The sequence below is a fragment of the Eubalaena glacialis genome, chromosome 15, assembly GCF_028564815.1.
Source record: "Eubalaena glacialis isolate mEubGla1 chromosome 15, mEubGla1.1.hap2.+ XY, whole genome shotgun sequence".
Taxonomy (NCBI): Eukaryota; Metazoa; Chordata; class Mammalia; order Artiodactyla; family Balaenidae; genus Eubalaena; species Eubalaena glacialis.
This window is the reverse complement of record NC_083730.1, coordinates 77,206,636-77,221,236: the sequence shown is the minus strand read 5'-3', so window position 1 is coordinate 77,221,236 and position 14,601 is coordinate 77,206,636. Positions and strand designations below refer to the sequence as shown.

At 50.1% G+C, this 14,601-nt stretch overlaps 1 protein-coding gene and 1 non-coding gene across 5 annotated transcripts in view; one reads left to right on the top strand and one right to left on the bottom strand.

The window, feature by feature from the left end:
* PXN (paxillin) overlaps positions 1-14,601 on the bottom strand; it is a 42,114-nt gene that overhangs the window by 17,184 nt on the left and 10,329 nt on the right. The window lies entirely within an intron of this gene.
* TRNAW-CCA (transfer RNA tryptophan (anticodon CCA)) lies at positions 11,967-12,039 on the top strand. The gene has a single exon. It is a non-coding gene; the product is annotated as a tRNA-Trp (tRNA).

The following is a 14,601-nucleotide window of genomic DNA, read 5'->3' as shown; positions in this document are numbered from 1 at the left end:
GGAGATAACATAATTTTGGGTGAAATTTACACAGAACCTTTCTGGAGCTCTTCGGAGTTTGTCTAAATCCAAGATATTGCTATTATCTGAATCCCAGACAGCGAACTGCTCTCCCTAAGGGGATGGAGGAGAAACAATCAATACTGTAGTGTCATTTAAATATTTAATAGCCATGCCTGGAGGTTATGAAGACTCAGCCACCATTCTCCTTCGCTGACTCATGCCTCACTCAACAGGAACTGCCATTTTACTCTCAGCCCTGAAGGAAGTGTGGGCTGGGGGTGACACACAGGAAACCAGGGGAGACGGCCAGGAGTCTTCCAAGATGCTGCTCGGAGAGGTGGGAGGCGGCCCTTTGGAGAAGGCGTTTCTTGCCTGGGCTTCCCACATGCCTTAGGAGGGCGGTTTCCTGTCTGCCCTTTCTTGCAGGGGCTGACACAACATGAGTGTGTAGGCAGGTTGGCTCTCTTTACTGGGTGCCTGGCTGGCGCCCAAGGTCACAGAGCACAGGTAACCAGAGACACGAGAGAATAAAGGCAGAAAGGCAACTCCAGAGGTCACGCCGAGCTCCAGGCAGAAGCCCAACTGTGCCAGGCCCCAGCTGCACTGGGCACCCACACAGGACCCCCCAGTGACCAGGCCCTGGGCCACGGCGGCTTCCCCATCTGATGGGGCTCCAGCAGGTTAAGCAGCAACAGGTGGGAGAAGCCGCCCAGGTATACTTTGCACACCTCCACCCCCCCCCCCAAGACGGGCACAGCAGCAGGTCCAGGCTGACTGGACAGCGGAGTCTCGTTTCTGTTGTAAATAACTCATCTCTGGGTCCAGGATCAGCGGGCCCCACCCTCCCCCAGAGGGCCCAGAACCCCGTGGACGCATTTCATTGGTCAGATTTCATCACCTCTTCGGGTCACCCAGAGACTCTGGACTTTTTTAAGGTCGTGTCTAGGGTCCAACTCCAGGCCCGCCCCGCAGTTCCTTCAAAGGGTAAAACGTGGATTTACATACAACAAGATAGACAGCCTCGAACCCAGGTGGCTCAGGGGCTGGAATTTTTCTCAGCTATTCCAAATCCACCCAATCCATTCCTGCAATCTGGGCTCTTTGTGGCAAGTCGGTCTGTTGCAGAGCAGGGCGGCTCCGGGGGCCTCTCACCCCTGCTAATCATCAACAGAGGTTAGGAGGGGCTTAGAAGTGAGTCATCCGCCCTACAGAGACCCAAACAGAAAGTTCAAAAGTTGGCCTGTTCCAGGAATGAGCTGTAGTCTTTTCCCGATGTTTGTGGATTTCATAGCACTACTTACCCCCTCTTGACCAGTCAAGCTCTGACTAATGAACATGGCTCACGGTGGCCACAGGACAGGTCCGTTCTTCCCCATCTCCGGCAGCTAGGCCATTTCCTGACCGCATTCTCTCTTGCTGGCCTTCCCCGGTTCTCCTATAGCACCTGTGATATCCTGCGGCCCTCTTCCAGCTCCCCACATGTCACTGTCACCAAGTACCATCAGTTCTTCCTTCACGGGGCCTCTCCCCTTTACTTGCCTCCCTTTCTGTCACAGGAAGCCAACAACTTAGACCGGCATCCGAATCCACGCTCGGCCCCTTCTCGAACTCCCTGGCAGCGCCTGCCCTGCGCTCCTCCATTCTAACCCTTGCAGCAGACGCCAGCAGTGTGAACTTGAAACCTCACCCCTTCTGTGCGCGTCCACTAGACCGCTTGCCCTCTGAGGGCAGGAACCTCCTCCCCCCCCTTGCTAGATCCACAGCACGAATACCCTCATGAGCCTCTTGGACAGTGACTGGACGTTTGCCAAGCAAAAGAGAGTCAGAATACTCAGCCACCATGACCCTCTCTGCCTACAGAACGAGATCGGAACCCCTGGGGTTGGCGTTCTGGTCTTGAGCCTCTCAGAATACAGCCCTGACTGGCCTTTACCTTCTCGGCCCGCTCACTGCAACCTGCCTCACTGGCCAAACTGGGCCCCCTCTTCCCTTTCCCCAGCAAAGTGCCTTTATTCACAGCACTGAACATGCCTCCCACCCCCATCATCTACAGGGATATCCACACCCCCAGGGGGAGCGTGGAGGCCAGGGGCACAGGTGAACCCAGGACACCTTCTGAGGATCAAACTGACTCAGAAGCAAGAAATTGAAATCACTGCCTTAAATTAAAAGGCTACTTTATGGAGTCAGGTGCAAAATGCAAATGAATTGTAAGATAAGAACTGAGGCTTCAGAGCGACCTTTTGCACATGCACATGGGGACTTAGGTGACATTTAAGCAGCCCCACAAAGCCATCCTGTCCATACCATAGATCTGTCTTCCCATGTGGCGTTGGGAGCTGGGACAATCACATAGCTCTCTCTATACCCCTCCTGGCATCCCAGCCTGCATGGCAGCGTGGCCGAGTGGAAAGAACAGGCCTCCAAGTAGAGAGGGGGACAGGTTCAAATCCACACCACTCACCAGCCTGGGTGGCAATTCTGGGCTTTAGTCACTCAGATAGAGCACAGGGTGAGTAATCAATGAAAAAGTATGCGAAAACCACCACGGCTGGGGAGAGCCTCCTGGGCCTCCCGCTGTGACACAAGGAGACACTCGGTAAAGAAACCCGCATCATCGCATCATTGCCGATTTTCATCTCCCTAAGGATGGGAGGGGGAGGAGGCGGAGCCAGGGACTGCGGCCAGGAATCTTGGGAGCTGTGACAGGTCTGTCACTAACTCGGGCCTCCTTGCTGAGCAAACCACTGACCTCATCCCTCCGTTCCTTGGGTTCATTCCAAGTCCTCCTCAGAGAACATCAGCTGAGCCCAGAAGCCTCCGACTCACTCCCTAGCAAGGACAGAGGCGAGAGCGAGAAGTTACAGGCTCCAACACCCCCCAGCCCCATGCCAGCTCTGCCACCTGCTGGGAAGTCACTGCTGTCTGAGAGCCCTGTGGCGTTGAACCTGGAATCTCGGCAATAGAAGGAGCTCTCAGTCTCTGACCTCCCAGAGCAAGCCCAGGGCAGAGCAGCCTTTGCTCCTGCCACTGAGGCTCCGAGCCCTGCAGAGTGCCACAAAAGAACCCAAAGACAGGGTCGCGTGACCAGAAAGAAGCTCAGACAGGGGGGCACGGGGAGAAACGTGCAGGCCTCACAACCCCATTTTATAGATCAGGACAAAGAGGCTCAGAGATGTGTGATGAGTACGCTCTGCAGCCGGGCAGAGTCCCCCACCCCCACGAGGACAGCTCTGCCTGACTGCAGAGCTCACCCATGTTCTTTCCATGACACCCCACTGGGAGAGGAACATCGCTGTCAGCAGCTGTCCCTCATTCTGCCTGTCACCACTCTCCACACTCTCCGTTTCCAAAGCGCCAGTCTCCAGAGCCCCTGGAGCAATCCAAGAAGGCTGGCCACTGGGGTGCCCCTCCACCCCGGCCTCTGCTGGGGCCCTTGCTCTGGGCCTCCCTTCTTGTCTTTGCCCCTCAGGCAGGGCCCTGTGCCACAAATGAGCCCCTAGTGGTGGCACGGGGAGCTCCATGTTCTAGGCTAACGCGTTGCCTGGTAGGTCTACTTGCAAGAGTGTTTTCCACTCTGTTGCCCATCCAAACAGCATGATGCAAGATGGGGCTGCCCCAGGCGCTGACCTCCACCCTCTTCTTATCTGCACAGATTGAGGAGCCTGGGCCATCGTTCTGGGGCACAGTGGCTCCCCAGCCTCCACCAGAATCAGGCAGAGGTGGCAAGAGAATCATCAGGAGACAGACTGGCAGTCAAGGCTCCACTGAAGGCACCAAACAGCCAAATGAGGGAGGGACAAAGAATCTCTCGCATGATGTACGATCAACAAGCCTGAGGTGTGCCACCACCTGTCCTAAGCTAAGGATCATAAAGTATGGACATTTCCTATTTATTTGCTTTCACTGTTTGAAAATAAGCTGAAGTGGGTTCATGACTGTCAGCCCACCCACGTGTTCCAATATGCTTTCCTGAGGGAGAGAAAGAGCTGGAAGGTGCTCAGAACCCCAGGCAGCACCCTCCAGAAGAAGGATGGGCCGCTCATGATCCTTTCTGTCACGAGTATCATCTGGAGGGTATGACACTGCAGAACACAGTTGGAACCACTATCTGAGATAGTCAAGAGCAGAGAAGAAGGGGCAAAGGGGGCAAGAAAGAGCCAGGGCCAGTGGCCCCCAGTTGACCCTCAATTACACTTTCACTTCCCTAGAAGTATCTATGCCATCCAGCCCTGGTCTTCCCAGTTTCACAAGTTTGGAAGCCATCTGCTTGGTTTGGGGCAAGACAAAATTCTCGGGCTGCCTGACTGACTGTTGGTACCTCCTGAGTAAGGGAGGAGCCCCAAGTCTTGTCCCAGTCCTTCCCAAGCTCCCCACACAGGCCCTGGTGGGATGGCGTCGCTGATCTACAAAGGAGAGATGCCTCCAGCCATTTCCTGAGGAGGTCAAGACAAATTTCTCTGGAAGCCCATATCCTCGCTGACTCTCTGCACTGGGAATTCGGCCTCTTCCTGGACAGGGAGGGAGCAGGTGGAGGCCAGGCCTCACGACTTCGGCTAACAAGAGTCACACTGGGAAACCACGGAGAAAAAAAGGAGGGAAAGACTTGCCTGAAAGAAAAAGCACTCAGGGACTGTCAGTCTCGCTGGCAGGGCTCACATGTAGGGACATCAAGGTACACAGGAGGAGGACGGGGTGGGAAGAGACCCAAAAGAAGACCCTGTAGTCCACCAGCTAGAAGCCTACCAGCCCCAGAACTGAAGCAGAGAGCCAAGCAGATGCCAAGCCTCACGGAAGAACCGAACAGGGTGGTCTGTGCCCCGGGGCTCACGTGGCAGAGAAGGTCCCAGGGCTCAGCTTGGCTTGGCATGGCTGGCCTCCCTCCACCATGCCCAGCTGGTTACATCAGGAGATTGGCTGGGGGGGGCGGGGGGAGTATTCATCTCAGCCCTACTTTGGGTTTTATTGGAGGAGACATCTGGAGCTCTTGGGAATCCAACCCAGCAGAGCCAGGACAGATGGCAAGAGCAGTACCCCCCCCAAGCCCCCCCTCACCACAACTAGAGAAAGCCCACGTGCAGCAACGAAGACCCAACACAGCCAAAAATAAATAAATAAATAAATGTGTTTATTTATTTGTTTGTTTATTTATTTATTTATTTTTAAAGTGCAAGTCTTCTTACGGGTACCAGAGGAGAAAGCAGGGGAGGGATAAATTTGGAATTTGGGATTAACAGATCCACACTACTATATATAAAAGAGATAAACAAGGACATACTGTACAGCACAGGGAACTATACTCAATATCTTATAATAACCTATAATGGAAAAGAATCTGAAAAAGAAGATATATATAACTGAATCACTTTGCTATACACCTGAAACACTGTAAAGCAACTATACTTCAATAAAAAAATAAAACTTAAAAAAAAAGTGCAAGTCTCTGTCCCCATCCACCCCTCCCTGTTGTACCCCAAACTGTGAGGTCTCCCTCCATGGGCACTGTCCCTTGCAGGGAGTCGGGGGCGGAGGGGTGCCTGGCCACCCCACTCCACTGTCCTACCCCACACGTAGTTGAGGTAGGAGCTGGGACGAGAGGAGTCAAGTCTCACTGGCTGTGAACAAAGACTCCTGTTTCCATGTGAGAGGGACAAACTTCAAAACCCAGGCTCAAAGCGCAGCCATGGCGCTCTGGCCTGGCGTCCAGGTCCTCTGAGGGAAGATCCCAGGGGTGGTGCCACCCTTAGAGCCAAGGGCAGTTCAGTGTGCAGTGGCCGACAGCAGGAAGTGCCAGCAGCCACTGGGGGTGGGGCAGTGGGGCTGAGCCCAGCCGCTCAGGCCCAGGAGCACAGACTCCCGGCGAGGCAGATTTTACAGTTCCTTACTTGCCCACGCCTACCTACCTTTCTGGTGAAATAAGAACCACACATGGCTAAGGGTTGGCCCAGATAATCTTCCAAGAACTCTTTCAAGTAATGAACTCTGATTCTTCTTCCAGAGGGGATTCTAGAGGCAGCAGGACCCGGGGAGGGGGGGTTAAAGGAGGCAACAGAGAATATGGCAGACACCACCAGCCCTAGGCCTGCAGGCTGCATCCCACCACACAACTCCCTGGATGTGTTTGTGGGGTTTTTATTGGCCGCGGGATCTTAGTTCCCCGACCAGGGATCGAACCGACCAAGGATCGAACCCATGCCCCCTGGCCCCCTGCAGTGGAGGTCCCTGTTTGTGCTTTTAAAAGAAATCTGAGTTAGTCTTAATAAATTGAGAGATTTCATATGAAAGCCAGATTGTCTGGCTTCCCAGGAGCAGTCAGAAGAGCTAGCAATACGGGTCTACTTACCTGCAGGGCCACCACTGGCTGTAGCATGAAATCTAACGCCCTTTCTTTTTGGCCCACTCCAACCATTCACAACACCCACCGGCCTCAGCAAGTACGTGAGTTTGCAAGGAAATGCAGTGTGGCTTTTGTAGTTGGAAAACTTCTAAGTCCCAGCTCCGCCACTTGCTGGCACTGCACCTCTTTGAGCTCAGTTCCTACATCTGTAGACTGGGTATGATAACGGCCTCTAACATCATAGGGATGGGGGAATTCCCCAGGACCTGCCTCCCCCTGTCCTTCCATCCCTCTCCCTGGGTGCCGCCTCACCTTTACCCTCGGTGGCCCCGATAATGTCTACAAACACCATGCTGGGCACAGAGGTGACAAAAATACAATGTCTGGGGACTCCCCTGGTGGTCCAGTGGTTAAGACTCCGTGCTTCCACTGCAGGGGCATGGGTTCAATCCCTGGTCAGGGAACTAAGATTCCTCATGCCACACGGCTCGGCCAAAAAAAAAGTGATAAAACAAAACAGCGTCCGTCCCCACAGAGCGCTAACTAGTGGGAGACTCTCATAATCTGGGCCAGGGGGAGAGAGCAGAGGTTTTTTCCAGGCACAGGAAGGAACAGAGGCAGAGGTGAGACACAGCCTGGCAGACAGAGGGGGTTGGAGCTCAGAGCACAAGTCCCAGCTTGGGGGAAGAGGAGCGCAGGACCTGCTGTGGAGTCTGGACTTACAAGGGCAAACTGTGGGGGAGGGAACGGCAGGACCAGGCTTGCGTTTTACATCAGTGTGTGCAGGGGAGCCGGGAGGGAGGCGGGGCTTGACCAGAGGCGGCCCAAGAGTCACAATGCTCTAAATAAAACTAGGCGAAATCAAGGAGACCTGGTAATTGAGTGGCTATGAAGACAGAGTACAGGATGCCTCCCACGTTTGTTTCCTGAGGGAGGACGGAACATCCACCAGATGAGATAGGGCAGGTGGGAGGAGAAGCAGGGCCTCGGGGAAGAAGGCGCACAGGAGAGTCAGGGTGACAAGGGCAGTGATCCAGACAGGCAGAGCCACGGGGCTACCCGAGCCCAGGGGCCTTTCTTTTCCCCTGGCCAAGCCACCTCTGAATCTCTCCGGGACCCAGGAAGCAGAGGTTTGGGGAACGATACAGTGCTGCCACTCCTGTGTGCTCTGGCCCGGGTGTGGGGAAGCTGTAAATTGCATGCAGCCAGCTCCAGAATTCTCAGAGTGCTCACTCCTCCCTCAGCCCACTCCCGCGGTGCCCAAGTCCAGCCCTGAAATCCAAATACAAAGCTGCCTCCATCCCCTGACAGCCCTCCTCCGGAAGAGGGGTAAAGTCAAACGTGTTATCACAGGAACCAGGTCCTTCCTGTCACACAAGCATACAGGCTCACCACTGGGGCCGGCGGGCCCAGGACACAATCTCAGGCCCCAAACTCTTGTGGAAATGCCCTTCAGAACTGGCCCAGGGCTCCACCCCAGCTGAGCCGGGGAAGAATTTGCACCGACAGAGCTGAACACCTGACTGGAGGATAATAGAAGCCCCAGAGGCTGGCTCCACCTCAACTGCCATACCGAGGCCACCCAAAAAGGTCATTCCACTGGGGAAACAAAGGCTAGCGACTGTCCGTGGCCTTGTCGCTCAGGCTAAGTTTGATGAGTTTGTAAGATCCAGTTGGGACAACACACGGTGCCAGAGCAGAGCCCATGAACTTATTAGCACATACACACAAAAGGCCTCCTCCCTCCGGGCCTTTGCACATGCTGTGCCGTCCACTCTCCTGTCTTCTTTTCCAGGCTAAATCCTTTCTTATCCCTTGAGACTCATCACAGTTCAGTTTCCTCTTCTGCAACATGAGGATAAAAAGGATCCGTTCTACCTACCTAAATAAATAGGAACGCGTAGTTTCTATGCTGGGGGTGGGGGGTCTCTTCTGTAAGAGATTTCTAAATCTTATTATGGAAAATAAATATTTTGGAGGGGGCGGGGATTCCAGCTTTTTAATTTTTCCCCTTTTACACAAAACAAAGTAGAAATAATACAGGATTAAAACTGCACAAGTAGTTAACTGGTAGAACACATATACACAAAAAAATCCAGATAGGAAGACAAGCCTGCTTACAATGAGGAAACACACATAAATTAAGGTAGTTTGGGGACTTCCCTGGCACTCCAGTGGTTAGGACTCCGTGCTCCTGATGCAGGGGGTACGGGTTCGAGCCCTGGTTGGGGAACTAAGATCCCTCATGCTGCATGGCGTGGCCAAAAAAAAAAAAAAAAAAAAGTCAAACATATGCTACATGGGTGACAATGTTTATAGCAACATTGAAGGGGAGAAGACAACACTTATTTAGGGACAGATACACCACAATGTACAGGTTTTACAGCATCTTCTGTAAGAGATTCCCAAATCTTATTATGGAAATCCTTATGGTTTATATAAAGGATGAAAGTGTGGGGCTTTTCTAAATGTCAAGACTCCAGTTAAAATAAACACACATCAAAGAGTCAGCTTAGGGTACCATTTCCTCCAGGAAGCCCTCCCTGACCACATTCCTGGCACAGGGTTCCAGGTCCCTTTCCTTTGAGTTCCCAAAGCACCGTGCACATCCCCTATGAGAGCACGTATCAAACCGGTAGGAACTGTCTGCCTGAGTGCCTCTGTCCCACCAGCCTGTGACAGCTCATTAAGGGCAGGGAGTCTGTCTCCATCCATCTTTACCTCCCTGCATCGAGCAGAGCCCAGCCCCACCAAGCCCATCTGTTGCCAAGACCTGCTCACCACTGCAGTCCACGCCACTCTGGGCTTCCGTGAGCGCTCAATACATGCCAAGCACCATGTGGGCGAGCAACACATAAGCACAGGGCCCAAGCCCTCCCTCCTCTTCTATCCCAGGAAATTTCCCTCTACTGTGATCTAGTTACCTCCCTAACCGGCACCACTCCTGCCCTTTAAAGAAAAAAAAAAAAATCAAAGGAACACTGCACAAGACTTTGTGGCCTAAGCAGAGCAGCCCCTGGTGGGTACTTAAGGTTTCAACTCACTGTGTGGCCTGTCTGGCTTCCTCTGTGGGTGGGGGAGGGCAGGTCAGGGAAGGGGGCTGGCTCACAAGAGTGAGGCAGCTGGCGGGAATCTGGTACCCGGGCAGCCAGGCCCTGGGGCTGGTGGCACTTTCACTTGGCACTGGAGGGGGAGGAGGAGGGCAAGGAGGAACAGGGAGAAATGCAGCCCCAGCATCCTGTGGATCGGATCCTGTCACACCTCTCCCTGTGGGGCAGAGGAGCAGGAGATGGGAGCTGGAATGTGTGGATTTTCTGAACCTTGGACCACTGGAATGTGTTAGCAACACCAGCCATGGGGCTCTGTAGTTGGAGCAGCTGGTAGCATCATTGATTATCACCACCAAGCCACAGATGAGACAGCCAAAAAGCACGCATGGATTAGCGATGCAGAGGGAAGCTCCACAGGCAGGGGAAACTCGCCAGGAAAAGAAAGAGGACGACAAGTTTTTGGATGAGAAACTGAAAGAGAGAGGAAGGGAAAAAAATAATGTTTTGCAAACATTTTTGTTAATTTCTTTAGACTTAAAAAAAGCCCTTTTTACAAAGGAACAAAGAGTTCCAGAAATAGTAAATTTGTGGGTAAATGTAAAAGCCTAGCAACATAGTGTGGGTTTTATAATATAAGTAGAAGTAAGATTTATGACAACAATAACACAAAAGACGGGAGGGGAGAATGGAAATATCTATACCATTGTAAGGTTCTTACATTATATGTGAAGTGGTTTATGATTTGACGGTAGACTGTGTTAAGTTAAACCTGTAAACCATACAGCAACCATGAAAAAAAAATAAACCAATGAAGTATAGCCAAATAAGCCAACAGTGGAGATAAAATGGAATCTTAAAAGATACACCATGAATCCAAAAGAAGGCAGGAAAAGAAGAAAGAATAAAGAACAAATGGTAGAAACAGAAAACAAGTGGCAAGATGGTAAACTTATACCCAATTGTCTTGATAATTACTTTAAATGTTAGAAGGTCTATACACTTCAATTAAAAGGTAGAGATTGTCAGACTGGATAAAAATGCAAGATTCAAAATAAGCTGTCTATGAAAAACACTTTAAATATAAAGACACAGATAAACAGTTCCTACCAGTTTGATAGGTATAAAACGATGGAGAAAAATATACCACACTCACACTAATATCAAGAAAGCTGGAGTGGTTCTGTGAAAATCAGATGATGTGGACTTCCAGACAGGAATATTATTAGAGATAAAGAAAGACACTTCATAATGATAAAAAGTCAATTCGTCATGAACATGTAATAGTCCTAAACACATACACATCCAATAACTGAGCTTCAAACCAGATAAAGCTAAAATCGACAGAAATGATAGGAAAGAAAGACAAATCCACAATCGTAGCTGGGGAGTTCAACTCTCTAATTGACAAGGCTCAGTAATTGAGGAAAAAAAAACTTTCAAAAGGAAGCCAAAGGAAGATATAAGCAAATAATCCGAAAGTTGTAGAGCAGCAGGACAGAGAACCCACAGAGGGCTGAAGCAGAAGTGGCTGGGGGACACCAAGGGGCAGGAAAGGCTCCTCTCTTTGCTGGGCCCACAGACCTCGCCCAGAGGGGAGGGAGACACGCCAACTGACACTATATTCCCAGTGGTTTTCACTCCCTGACAAATCTGGGTGGGAGGGCAGTGTTCACACCCGCCATGCATCTCTTTGATCGTTTCCTCAATCACTACACTCCTGAGCACACTGTGATACACACACACACGAAATACACACACACACGAAATACACACATGCACACACACCAGCCTGCCCCCCTCGCCTCCTTCCTCCCCAGTGGCATCTGTGAGTGGGAATCAGAACAGTCTACAGGAATCAAAGGGGGCTGTATGGGACAGTGGCTTACAGCAGTCTCTGGATTCCAACCCCAGCTCAGCCACTTACCAGCGATTCACTTCAGGCAAGTCACTTACCCTCTTCGTGCTTTAGCATCTGCATCTATAAGAATACCTACTTCAAAGGGTTGTTGTGAGGAAAAAAAAATATGGTAACGCAAGTCAGGCACTTAGATCTGTGCCCGGCACAGGGTACATGTTATATTAATGCTGGTAACTAGTATCCCAATTATGTAAATACATATGCACTGAAAAGATTATACAGAAATGCATAAAAACAGTTATTGTGGTTATCTCTGGACGATTATCTCCCTGAGTTTTCATTATTTCCTTCTTTGTGCATCTCTGTACTTTTTAAGTTTTTCTACAATGAATGTATATAAGACTGATAATCAGTATTAAAAAAAAGTTAAATATTAAAAGGAACATGAATATAATTAGTCCTTTTCATAGGTATTTACAACAATATAGTAAAATAAACTTTAAGAACAATGAGGAAAACTACTATACATAAAATAGATAAGCACAAGGATTTACTGTGTAGCACAGGGAATTAAACCCAAAATCTTGTAATAACCTATATTGGAATATAATCTGCAAAAGAAACCCCAAAGAACAAAAAACTGAATCACTATGCTGTACACCTGAAACTAACACAATATTGTAAATAAACTTGAATTAAAAAAAGAGAGGAAGGGATTTCCCTGGTGGTCCAGTGGTTAAGACTCCATGCTCCCAATGCAGGGGGCCCAGGTTCGATCCCTGGTCAGGGAACTAGATCCCGCATACCACAACTAAGAGCCCACATGCCGCAACTAAAGATCCCGCATGCCGCAACTAAAGAACCAAGTGCTGCAACTAAAGAACCCACATGCCCCTGTGAAGATCCCGCATACTACAAGGAAGATCCCGCACGTGGCAACAAAGATCCCACATGCTGCAACTAAGACCCGGCGCAGCCAAATAAATAAATAAATAAATATTTTTTTTTTTTTAAAAAACGAGAGAAAAAAAACAATGAAGAGATATAAACATAAAGATTTGAAAACAGGTATTCAGATAAATACTTGAACGAGAATGTTCATAGCAGCACTATTCACAATAGCCAAAAGGTGTAAATAACCCAAATGTCCGTCAACAAATGAATGGCTAAACAAAAGGTGGTCTACCTATACAATGGAATATTATTCAGCCATAAAAAGGGATGAAGCACCAATACATGCTATGACATGAACGAACCTCAAAAACATTATGCTAAGTGAAATAAGCCAAATACAGAAGGCCAGGTATTGTATCATTCCATTAATACGAAATGTCCAAAATAGGCAAATCCATCGAGACAGAAAGCAGATTAGTAGCTGCCAGGGATTATGGGGAGGGAGTAAAGGGAAGTGACTGCTTAACGGATACAGGGACTCCTTTGGTGGTGATGAAAATGTTCTGAACTAGACAGAGGTGATGGTTGCACAAATTGTGAATGTCCTAAATGCCACTGAATTGTATACTTTAGAGTGGCTAATTTTATGTTATGTGAATTTCATCTTAGTTTAAAAAAAGTGAAGGGTATGTATATCACATGCATGTTTATGTATTTACAAATGTGTAGAAGATGGGTGGGTAAGATACACAGCAAACTGTTAACTACAGTTACCCCTGGTGGGGGAAGGAAGGAAGGACTTTCACTCTGTACCTTTTTCTTTTTTGTTTTTACAGTAGGCATGTATCTTCTTTGACATAAAAACTTTTACAAAGTAAGTAACAATACTGGATACAAAATGGCATGAGAAAGGTCTCTAGAAGAAAACAAGGCTTGAGGCTACACTGTGGCAAGTGTGTGGTTCTAGAAATGAAGAAAACTAGGAACCAGGATATTCCCCAAGAAGGGCTAGAAAGAGGGGAAAAAGCACAGGCTTGTTCTGCTATTAAGTGTCCCAGGCAAGTACTTTCTCCTCAGAGGGTCTCAGTTTGTCCCTCTGTAAAACAGGTGGGTTGAACCTCATAAGTGATTTTCAAATGATTTTACATCTTTATTTTCAAATTTTTGAAAAACCACAAAACCCCTTTTGCAATTGCAGTCTTCAGTGGAAGCCCAATATATACACAGATACGAAGTGAGCAGCTCTGACTGAAGAGGAGATTGGCAGAGACCCCAACCACAGGAGTGGGTGACATCCTAAGGCCCCTTCCACTCTAAGAAAGACTGAATCAGTCCAGAACCACAGAGAAGGGAGTGCTGACTGGTCACACGCAACAGATCATTTGGAGGAAAAATCTCACAGGCAGTAGAAGCAGGGAGAAGAGAATGGGCAGAGCCGGGATGAAGCCCAAGCCAGTGACGAGGAAAGGAGCTGCTACCGGCAATGCCATCAACAGCCAGCGACCAGCAAGCCCAGGGTCCCCCAGGGGCAGATGAGCTGAGACACCCCTGGCCCCATGCCTCTGTCCAAGGTCAGGCAGATAGATAATCGCTGTCTCCAGGTCAGAATTCCTGCTGCACTAAGGGTACAAACAGGATGTTTGGAAACAGATGATCACAAGTGACCACAGGAAGCATGACAACCACCTCCAAGTGACACTCCTCTTCTTCCCCAGCTTGTTTCTGGTGTGGCTGCCTCAGCAGACCAGGCAAAAAGACTTCCAGTGTGGCTCTCCAAAGACAGAGAAAAGGCGGGAATTCTTGGAAAGTTTAGGACAGGGCAGAAGAGACCATCTGAGGGGTTCAGACAGGGAGGGAAACAAGGCCACTGAGCTATCTCAACAGCTCCCTCACCCCAAAGATGCAGCTAGGCTGACGCTCCTAAGGACGGTGAGGAAACCACACATCCACTTGTGAGGACATAGGACTTTCCAAGATGGGCAGCACGTAACCAAGCGAGCCCAGGAGGGCACCAGGTCAGGTCTCCGACGAGGCATGAGTGTAGTGTTCCAGGCGCCGTGGCCGCTCCTTCATCCCCGCCCCACAGGAGCCAGCCCGATGCGGCTGTCCTGCAGCTCACCAGTGATGAACCCACCCCAGCCGGTCGGCAGAGTCCAGAGGGAGTCCACGGGGCGAATGGTAAATCCGGAGGAAACCAAGTGCAGGCTGTGGGACACTCCCATTTCCACCCAAGGAAGAGGAACATTCCTGGAAACAGAGAGCAAGCAAAAGCCTGGCCACGACTCTCTGATCCACTTCAAACCTGAATGGGGTCTGGGACTGACCCGACAGATCGGCTGCCCCTAAATGGGTACAGAGGCAGACAGGGGGCAGCCTAGGTACTGGGTCCAATCAGCTGACAAAAGCCACAGTTCATGGCCCAGAAAACCAAACTCTCCTTTGTTCTACTGCTACTAGGA